This window comes from Alligator mississippiensis, chromosome 11, assembly GCF_030867095.1.
Source record: "Alligator mississippiensis isolate rAllMis1 chromosome 11, rAllMis1, whole genome shotgun sequence".
NCBI classification, from domain to species: Eukaryota; Metazoa; Chordata; order Crocodylia; family Alligatoridae; genus Alligator; species Alligator mississippiensis.
The window spans coordinates 72123267-72134091 of record NC_081834.1 but is presented as its reverse complement, the minus strand read 5'-3'; the positions used below and the strand labels follow the sequence as shown (position 1 = coordinate 72134091).

Here is a 10825-nt window from a genome sequence, read left to right as displayed (position 1 = left end):
ACAAGGTAAATTCTTTAAAAACATAGGATTTTTATGGAAACTTGGACACAGCCTTTGCTAATGTGAATGGCACTTCTACTTTTTTCAACAAGAAGTAGCACCGATCTAGTAAGGCTGTTTGAAGGTTTGAGTGCTGATTCAGTTCGGAGGAGATTTGGCCCAATTCCTGGAAGTCCTGGAATCCAAAAGATTTCCTTAGGGACTCAGATAGCTACCACAAGACTAGTGCTGTTTTAAGCAGCACCTTAAAATGCAAGATGCAAAAAGGAGGTGGGATGACCCCTGTGCTCACCATTCATTACATGTTGAAGTGCTGTGCTGTAGCTGGGGGACACAAAGAACAGGGAAATGAGATCTGTGTGAAGATTGCCCACAGTGGGTTTTGCAGCAGGGTCTCTGTGCATCCATTTAGGTTTTTCATTGTCCTTCTTAAGGGTCCAGTTATACATAGAGATTTGTACAGGAAAGCAAGGATTTGAAAATCAACTTCATGGCTTGAAAGCTGCTTGTTTTTTGGAAAAAAACAACAGTCATTCAACAAAACACATTAAGAGTTGTACACGTTCTGCTGTGAACATAAAGCCTTCCCCAATAAAGCGGTCAATATACTCATAGCCGAATAGTTTGCCTTCTATTGTATCTTAAGATTTTCAAAGTAGCAGATTCTCCACTTCAGAAAAACCAAGACTTCACAATCACTCGTGCACACGTTTATCTTGAGTTCAGTCATGCAGAGGAACTGAAAGTGTTTGCAAAATTGGGCCTAAGGCTCACTAGTGAACTCACAGGGGGAAAAAAATAATTATCCTGGTGTCAGATCTCTCCCTCAAGGCTTGGTGAACCTCAGGAGACCCACATTGCTATGGCAGAGAAGGGGAAGTGTGCACATCCTATACTAGATCACCAGCCCCAGACCCTGATTACATTCAGCAGACTAAATATTGAGCATATGAATATATATATATTTTAAATCAAGGTATTCTTTTATTGTTGCAGTCTCTAAGAAACCCAGAGACCCGAGTCTGTCAAGTTAAGAAATTTTTCGCTATCCACAGGGCTTGCAGCCTGATCTCATGCTATCAGGTACTGAAGCTAAGATTGCAATCTACCCACCTGGTGATATTAAATTGGATAAACTTCCACTGCAGGCAGCTTAATATAAAGCTTGAAGGTGACTACTAGTCACAACACATACAAAAACCTGTAGGGAGAATTTGTTTAAAAGATGAAAATCTCCTTCCCAGCCTTTCCCCTCCCATCTGAGACTGTACAGGCAAATCTGAAGTCCACCACATTTGACTAGGATATTTTAATCATCATCTTTGGTTGGCTCCCTTTTCCAATCTGACCTGGAAAATAGCAAGCAAGGTTTGACAGCCTGTCTGTACCAGTATAAGAGGACCAAGTGAAATGGTTTCATGGGGGACTCCAGATTGCTATATACCCTGGCTGGCTCTTCCATGAAATGTCCAGGAGAATCACAGTTATCAAATCTCTCAGGGGGCCTTGACAAAACAGCACTGGTTAGGGAATAAAGCTACCACAAAGTGATGTCAAGACTTCCAATCTCTCTGTTGAGGTTAATATGGCCAGAAGAAGGTTACTTTAAACTTACTTGCAAAAAGCAATTTCCCATTTTCTTTCCCCTTTGTTTTCCAACAGGTTCTACTGTTACAAAAGCATCTCTACTTAACACACAGCATCAATGATTAATGCGTGGTAACCAGGTTTAATGCACAGCAGAAATGATGGATATAGAGTGGTAGCTTGCTTAATATAGTGCTAATACATCATGTTAAAGGTAGACTGTTGCGCCACATCAAAACGGAGAAAAGAAAGCATTTCTACAGAAGTGAATTTACTGGGCTGGTGTTTCTTGGCTTTCCTCATTGACCATGGGGGATATTTAGAAATAATTTGATCAGGGTTGTGACTGAAGTGGTAGGACTGTCCCATTGCCCAACCCCATTTCCAGATAAAGCAACCAGCCAGGGAAATACAGGCCAATTCTTCTTGATTCATTCGTGATTGTGTCAGCAGCCTGGAGGTCCAGAATGAGCAGAGGAAGAGCCATAGGAAGAATACTTGAGTTGAATTTTATTCTGCTTCAAGAGGCTTTGCAAATAATAAGCAAGAAGGGGAGAGGCGAAGCATCTACCCAGGGAGGCTGCTTCCTGCTTTCCCAAAACTAGAAACCTGCGTGGATTTACCTGTGCACAAAGTGGAGGTAAAATGCTCCCCTTCTGATCAGGTACTATTTACCTCTTAGATTAGATGCAAGGGGCTATGTCACCCATCACTAACCATGACATAAATGACACATGGGCCTGGGACCACAGTGGTTTGATACTGGGGTGTTTCATAAGCATGCCTTTTCAGTGGTGTGCATGGACACAGAAGGTGTCAGATGGCCAGGAATCAAACACCCTCATTGTGCAATAAAGCAGGATAAAAATATTGACAGAGGGCACTAAGGAAGAGCCAAGCATGACTATCAGCCCATCACTGAAGGCAGGGTAGCTCTTCTCTAGAAACTTTTGGCACAGTTACCTCCCACTGAGATACAGCCAGGCTCAGGGCAATTCTGTGATAGTGTAGGGCAACACCACCAAAGCTCAGGCATGAAAGGAAGACCCTAATGCAATAAAAGTGGGGGGAGGATTGATTCAAGGGGAAAGTGAAGTGCCAGACCCCTAAATTAATATTCTTCCCCTTCTTAGAAGTGCCCAGCACTTTTAGGAACTGATCCTTCAAGGTGCCCATCTTTCTCACTAAGCAGCGCAGGACAGATCCTGCATCCCCGACTCCCATTGGTCCTAGCATGTACTATAAGCAGGCTAACACTTTGCGGGAGTCACTCATCCAAGTGTAAAATCAGTCCCAGCTAGCTAAAAAATCCCATCCAAGGATTTGCTCATATCTAAGATGGAACATGCCTGCCTTCCACGAAATAACCACCAGGCCAGTGGTGAGGGCATTTATCTATGTTGTAAGAGAATTCAACTCAAGTCTCTAGCCTAAATCAGGTGCAGAAGAGCTTGAACCCTGATCTGTTGGCTCTTGTGCGATTCTCCAAACCACCTGGCTGTTGTGTCAGGAACATGTCAGTCTTACTCTCTTGTAACATGGGCTCATGTAAACATTTTCTGCCACAACTGGTGTGTGTGTTCCTGCAAAAAATTCTCTTTTAATGAACTGGAATTTATTCCTGAAAACAATCCTTCCAAAATCCCGAACTAGCTCCAATGATCACCCAGCTGAAGTCAGATGTGATTAGTTTGTGGCTTCTTTCAGCCTTCAACTGAGCATGCCTACATCTGTTCTTGTTGTTGATGTTTTTTAATCACATCCATATTAGTGATGGGACTAGGGCAAATCTGTGGACAGCAGGAAAACAAATGTAAAGTAAATGTGCACTTCTAGAAAAATCTTTTAAAGCCATCATCAATATAATATGCTCTATTACTTGTATCCAAAGTTCCAAATCCATATTTCATGCAACTTCCAACTTCTCTTCTAACACAGTATTTATTAATTTAAAAGCAGTGATATGTTTTTATCATCGATTTTGACTAAAACAGATGGCGAGCAGAGTTGTCATTCCCAATAACAGATTAACTCTTTGCAGGCTTCTTATTCTTTTGAGGCTGTTTATAGATTTCCTATTAGGCCTGTGTGAATAGGGAACTATTCGATTCGGATTCAGCCAGTTTGGATGCCAGAGTTTCAATTCAGATATCTGAATTGTTTTTCCAATTCGATTTGGCTGCATCGCTTCGAAAGATCCAGAGACGATATGGAGATTCGGCCATAGAGTATAATGGGGAATCAATGAAATGACTATAACTTCATTGTCTTTTAGCCGATTTAGATGAAACCTGCCAAGAAGGTAGACTATTCTGGGAGCATGAGTCATTCCAAGCTTCAAGGTGATAGGTGTGGCAGTTTATGGGAAACTGCACCTCAAATTGCTGAAAGCAAAAGTCATATCCGTGTGTGTGTTAAGCCACAGTGTGGTGAAAACTGCAGGGATGGTAGCTCTTCCTTAGGCCACAAAGCCTGCCAAGTTTCAAGGAGATCGGTGCAGGGGAAGATAGGCTCTGGGGCCCTGCACCTTTGGCCACAAGCAGGCAAAACTCGTGACACGGGTGCCATCTCCCAGTCTCTCAGTCCTGATCCTCAACGGGAATTTACAACTCACTTCTCACAGACAGACCTATCAACTTCACTTCATCAACCTCCTAGATATAGAAATGTATGGACTGCATTTATGACACACTACAACCTGCCTGACATCTGACTCCCCAGGTACCTCCCTACTTTTACCTGCTACATACCCCTTCCCCTACCCCAGCCTCTCTCTCAACCCTGACACCTCCATTTCCATTCTCACTGACTGGCTTTCTTGCCTGCATTGCATGCCAGCCTCTGGCTTCTTTGCTATTCCTTCTGTCCAGGAAGAGCATACACATATGTGCACACAGACGCGCACACACCCACACACCAACTAGATGCTTTCTCAGTCTGACGAAGGGTTTTTAAACCTGAAAGCTTGCAAAGAACAATTTACCCAACTCTTCAGCTGGTCTAATAAAAGATATCAGACTGACCCTAAGAAACTTCTCTGCGCAACATCCTTACACTGACATGGCTACAGCCAGACCCCTTCACACACACAAGTGACACAAGTTTTGCTTTCAACAGTTTGAGGTGCAGGTTCACAGAAACCCCTGCACCACTGCCTGAAACCTGGCAGGCCTCATGGCCGCACAAGCGGCGATACATGTGGCAAGACAGGGTGGCCATGTAATGACCTGGTCTCAGAGCTGGACGTGGCTGTTTAGTTTCTCACCCAGAAGCAGGGGAAAAACATCTCCCTGCTGAGCTCCTGTGCCCGGAAGAACTTGGAGGCATAAGGGCTGGGGCTATATGGGGAGGAGGAGGCCCCACATCATCCTTGCACCACCTAAAACTGCACCCTGCGAGGGTAGGGAGGTCTGGATGGGACCACCGGTGGCATGGCAGCCCTAGGAAATGCCAGGACCATGAACATCCCTGGTGAAAGGCAGGTAGGAGAAGGAGGCACCTGATATCCTCCAGCCACCGCACAGTCTTGGCTGTGGAAAGCCCAGACCTGTAAGATCTCGGAGAAGCCTGAGGCTTACTGGTTGCAGTGGAGTTGTGAGGGTGAGGACAGGGGCTACCAGCCCTGCAGTTTTCACCCCGCTGTGCCTGAACACACACACACAACGTCACACATGTCACCAGTTTTTCTTGTCAGCATCTTGAGGTGCAGTTTCCCAGAAACCCCTACACCTATCTCCTAGAAACCTGGAAGGCCTCATGCCCTCAGAAAGGGCTACCATCCCTGCTGTTTTCATCCAAATCTAACAAAAAATGACCAAGCTAAAGGTATTTCAGTGATTCCCCGTTATAGTCTATGGGCAAATCTGTGAATCTGCACTGAATCGTCCAAAACTGATTTGGCCGAATCGATTTGGAACAGTAATCTGAATCAAATCACTGTCCTCCGAATTGGCGGAATCCAAATCGAATACTTCCCTGTTTGCACAGGCCTACTTCTTTTGGCCTCTGTTTATACCATTAGCTGTTCGCAAGTGTTTACAGGGAACATTATTCGTATCACAGCTTGAGTTAACTTTGCAGTGGGGGGTATTTTTTTCTCCATCATTTCCACAGAGAGGAAATTTGTGATCTAAAAGTAAAGTAGCAGGGTCCTTGCTCGATTCTTCCGCCCTTTATTTACATGCAGGAATACTTTGAACTGCAAATGTTCTTACTCATTTTAATGGGACTGCTCGTTGAGTCAGGAACTACCAAGCGTTGAGGTGGAAGAACAGAAACAGCCTGTTAGGCCCAGGGCAAATTGGTCCAGCCACATTTTTAAAGGTGAGAAACTGCTGAAAGGGATTTGAGTGTTACATTAAATCATACTTATGAATTGGGGATATATTTTGATCATGAGCATCCAGAGCTCAAGGAGAAGTCCTCCCTCCTGCTCCCATGTGTGTCTTTACATCTAAATAGATAAGCAAGAAATGACCCAACCCTTCACCTTTAATTCCCTGTGAATAAAAAGCAGTGATTTACAGCCTCACAGGATTTAGAAGCATCCTTAACTACTACTGAGCTGATGAAAACAAAGAAAAACATTTAGAAAAGTCAAAATGCCCAAGCTATTTTTGGTCAAAAAAGTTAAGGTTTTTTTTAAAAAAACCTTAAAAAATGACAAATTTCATCCAACTCCAACTTGAGCAGCACACATTTCTGTATCAAAACTAACCCAACAGTGCACACGATACCACCTGGAACAGTTTTGAATGACATTTTATGCAATAGTAAGGTGCTCTAGTGACTCGGTTTGGATCCTGTAGACCTCCTGACACAAAAGTTCATCTGCTAGAATCCAGTGACACAGGATTGGACAGCAGATGACTTTGCAGTTTCCAACATCTGATCCAGTGCCTATTGCAAAGGCTCTAGCTAACTGGAATAGGCACTGGTTTGTTCCCCAAATGAATACTGACATCATCTTACCTTTCCACTGCTTTCCAAGTGAGGCTTAAAAAATGCAGCACTGGAAGTGCAGTTCCCCTTGTTTCCCCATCGTAAAAAAAAATGGGAGGGTTTCACCAGGGTAACCCTCTATAATTACTGCATATAGCAGTGTTGAAATACATGAATTGTGTTGACAGATTGTCACTTAGTTCACTGATGATTTTGCATAATTACAATAGTTTCTCACTTGATTGTTTCTCTAATTTGCAGTCTGAATTATATAAATTAGATTGATTAACAGAGGTGCTTGCTTTGCATACCTTGTAGCAGAATATACAAATGGTGCTCTCTCCTTGGGCTGTTTAATCCTTTGGCCATGTTGTGTATTATCCTCTGCAGAGGCATTTCTCTGCCTGGGTGAGAAAGAGAAAGCATTGATGAAATGAGAATATCCTTCCCTGAGTGCTTGCTAGCATTTTGCTTAGGCTGAATTTTACAGGTGGCAACTCTTAAAAAAAAGACTGATTTTTATGTTGTTTTATAATGGTTAGAAAAGGATGCTGAAAGCAAGGACTTCTGTGTTTTATACTCAGCTCTGTCACCAAAACCACGGAACAGTATACTTAAATTTTCTGCACCTCAGTTAACTCGAGTGTGAAATAATTCACATTTATAATTATGTAGATGCTTTCACTGAAGGATAAACAAGTGGTTCAAACTTACAAAAAATAATACTTATGACTAATAATGTACCCAAACAGGGTCCCCAACAGTGTTGCTAGTTGGCTCAAGGCCATCACTGCAAAGTACTACATCAAACAAATAATAACACCTGTGTATAATTAAGGGGACACACTGTCGCAGCCTGAAAAGCAGGAGCCACAGGCTACTGAAAGCTTAATTCTCCATGGGCATGCACATAGTATGGGCATTTAAATCACTGACAAATGAGCGTGCAACACAACAACATCAAAACATGGAGCATGATGTACTCCATTTGATCTGAATTTAAAAAATAGACAAAGTACTCGTCAGAGAATCTGGACTCCAGAATCTACCGCTGGATTCCAGGTACATGCCAGGATTAGCCAGACTGGTTAATGCTCTAAAGCAAGAAGGTGTTTAGTATCCTCAACCATTTTCATTATACAAAAAAATCTCAGCACTAATCACATATAACGGCTTTTGTCACCTATCCCATAGATGTCCAGTCTCTATGCTTTATATGTAACAGAACATAGATTCTGCCCATTGTAAGAAGTAATGGAAGTACTTCGATTGATACAGTTTTGCAAAACCTCTTTTTCACAAGTGAGTGTGTCTAGACTCAGATCTAGTTTCCTGCTTTGCCAGCAAGCCCCATAGAAAGGGGATCCACAGCTATGCAGAAGGAACACGGGGAGGAACCATGCCCCAGACAGACACCACTACATACTTACCTCCCTAATGATGGAAAGCAGAAGCCTGACACAACTAAATACCTCTCTCGACTCACCTAAGGGAATAGATAGCAATCTGCTACTATCCCATATTAACTTAATTAAACCTAGGAGCTTGGCAGAACTTCTGCTTCATGGGAAATAAACAGTTGCAAAATTATTTTTTTTTTCTTCCTAACTGGAAGAGAAAATTTAAATTCAACATTTTCCAGAAAAAAAATATTGGAGGGATCACAGACAGAAAAGAAAGCAACAATTATTTTGAGATCCCAAAACAGTCATTCTAAATGTTGCCTTATACTGTTTTAGAAAAAGAAATGCCTTTTGTTTTCAAATACATTTTTCATTTGGAAAACAAAAATATTATTTATTTAAAATGTTTTGAAAGGAACTTCTTCAAATTTTCTAATAAAAAACATGTATCAAAAGCAAGATCCTGCAGCAGAAAATTTAAAATTGATATTAATGGGCATTTTTGACAGGAAAAGTTTCTGTCAAAAACGTTAAATGCTCGATTTAATTTGCAGGATACACATTCGATAGTAGTAATTGTTATGGAAGAACAACAGATTCTGTTAGCACTGGAGGACATTTTATTCTTCACAAGGAAGTCATCTTAAGCAGAAATAAGTTAGGTGCTTAGTAGAGAAACACTTCAAAAGAAAAAAAAAACAAAACAACCTTATGAACTTCTTTAAAAGTTTACTGTAAATGATGCAAAAACAAAAATAACTAAAAATTAGCAGTAGAAGACTGCCATATATAAAGCTTTGCTATATGCTTCAATATTGGCAAGTCTTATGGACTGATTTCCTTCTTAAAAGGGAGCCTGATTCTCCTTTCACTTAAAAGGGCACAAACCTGGAAAAATTACACCGAAAATGAGCGAGTTACATAGGCACGAATGAGTGGAAATCAGAAGTGGGGTGCTTTTCAAAGAAACCCAAACAAAACTTAAGTGATGTAGTAGGTCCCTCAGGACTGAATCACTGCTTCACGGATGGACTCATCAGAAAAAAAGCCACACAGCCCTCTGTGTTCTGGGTTAGGTTTTATTTCATTAGGCTTACATTACCTGCCTGGGACATCTACCAAGGGGCAACATATCCCACCCATGAGTCTTTTGGATTTGTTCTCAGGGTCACAGGTGCCAGGAAGAAAGGTTTTTATTAACAGCACCTGGAATAGCATAGCAACCGTCTGCTCATTAGCAATCAGGCACATCTTCAACCCAAGAGTGTGTTTTTTATTACTGTTATGTGCTGCTTTACCTCTCAAGGCCTCTCTTTAACTTGGCATCTGTGAAGATCCAAATCCAGAAAATTTTTTTTGGTTGGGTTTTGGCTTTGCTTTGTGTACAAATATACATCATTTTCAACCCCACCAAGAAAGGTACAGAAGAAACCTGGGCTTGATCCTGACCATGACCTTACATTGAATAAACTAATTAAATGGTAAGAAGTGACCTGTGCTACAGGGTTCATGCTTTTTACTAAGAGAAAGTTCCTTTTCTCTCTGCCAGACAGGTGTAGGTTTTGCATTGAGAGGCCTGAAAATACTGGGTCATGGCAATGAACCAGGCCCTAGAGTGGCAGTGGCATAATCTAACTCCTTATTTTGATCTACACTCAAATAGACCAGTTGAGACTCTGACCCTATGAACTGGAAATGCATTTAGGATGTTTATCACTATTGCTTGTATTTTTATATTGAAAGTAAAATTGTCAGAAGTGCCCAAAGTTAGTTAGGAACTCAAATGCCACTTGAAGAAAACAGAACACAACCAACAAAAAAAGTCTCCACCTCCCCAAAAAAACAAACCTAACAATGAAGCATCAAAGTCACTTCAGTATTTCTAACCTTCTCACTTGCACAGTTTCACATTAATAATGTTCCTGTTAACAAAATGCTTTTGGCATCCAAGCTGCACATTTCTGAAGAGAGCTCCTGATAAGAAGCTGCATTTTTCAAGCAAAATCTGCACCCTCAGCCTTTGGGCCCACAATTACAGCTCATCTATTTACGTTCTAGGCATTCAAGGTTCTTTGGCTGAATCTGGTATCTTTTATTAGACCAACTTAAACAGTTGGAAAAAAAAAAAATCCCTCAAGTATTCAAGTTGGTCTAATAAAAGATAATCAGATTCACCGAAAGCACCTTGTCTGCCTTGGTCCTTAGAGGCACAGGGCTACAACCTACATCCCTATTAATGCCAAGTAGTTGTCAGGCTTGTAGTTAGCAGACATGAACCTTGGCTACCCAAGGGTGGATGCTTGCTTATTTCTTCTTGTCTGTTGAGGGGCTGTCACCAAATACTCTTTCTGACAGTCAGAGAAGAGCAACTGTAGAAGTCTCCCAAACTATCCATCTCATCCAAAACTTTACAAACAGGCTTTTACCCACTCAGCAAAATGCCCCACTGCCCAAACTATTTCATCCCAACACTAATAAGTAATGCTTTTGTTTTGTTTTTTTTCCCAAAAAAGAGAGAGACATGGAAAAAAAAACAAAAACCCAAAAGTTTAAAAAAAAAAAAAAAAGACCAAATAACCCTTTACTTCATCACAGACATGCAGGAACCCGAACTCCCTTTGGCAGCCTTTAATCAAGCCAAAACCAGTCTCAGCTGCAGTGGGTTCAGTTCCAAGGCTCTGCTTTAACCCTTTCCATTCCTCCTAGGGACAGGATCCTTTAGGGCCATGGCAGTGCCAGCAACTCCAACAGGAAATAAGCAACACAAACTGTTCTCCAGGGAAAGTGGATGAACAGAAAGCAAGACCAGAAATACCGTGGTGTGAAGGGACGTTCTGGAATCACAGATACACAGCAGAGGCTTGCATGCTGTGTGTTCACAAAACACACACACG

General features: G+C 41.7%; 1 long non-coding RNA gene across 2 annotated transcripts; it reads right to left on the bottom strand.

The window, feature by feature from the left end:
* Positions 1-1547: 1547 nt before the first annotated feature.
* Positions 1548-10569, bottom strand: LOC132244235 (uncharacterized). Of its 2 annotated transcripts, none has more exons than XR_009455823.1 (3): positions 9034-10569; positions 6840-6932; positions 1548-3170 (listed from the first exon to the last, which is right to left on the bottom strand). It is a non-coding gene; the product is annotated as an uncharacterized LOC132244235 (long non-coding RNA). The 2 variants fall into 2 exon arrangements; XR_009455822.1 differs by lacking the exon at positions 9034-10569 and adding an exon at positions 8820-9019.
* Between the last annotated feature and the right edge of the window lie 256 nt (positions 10570-10825).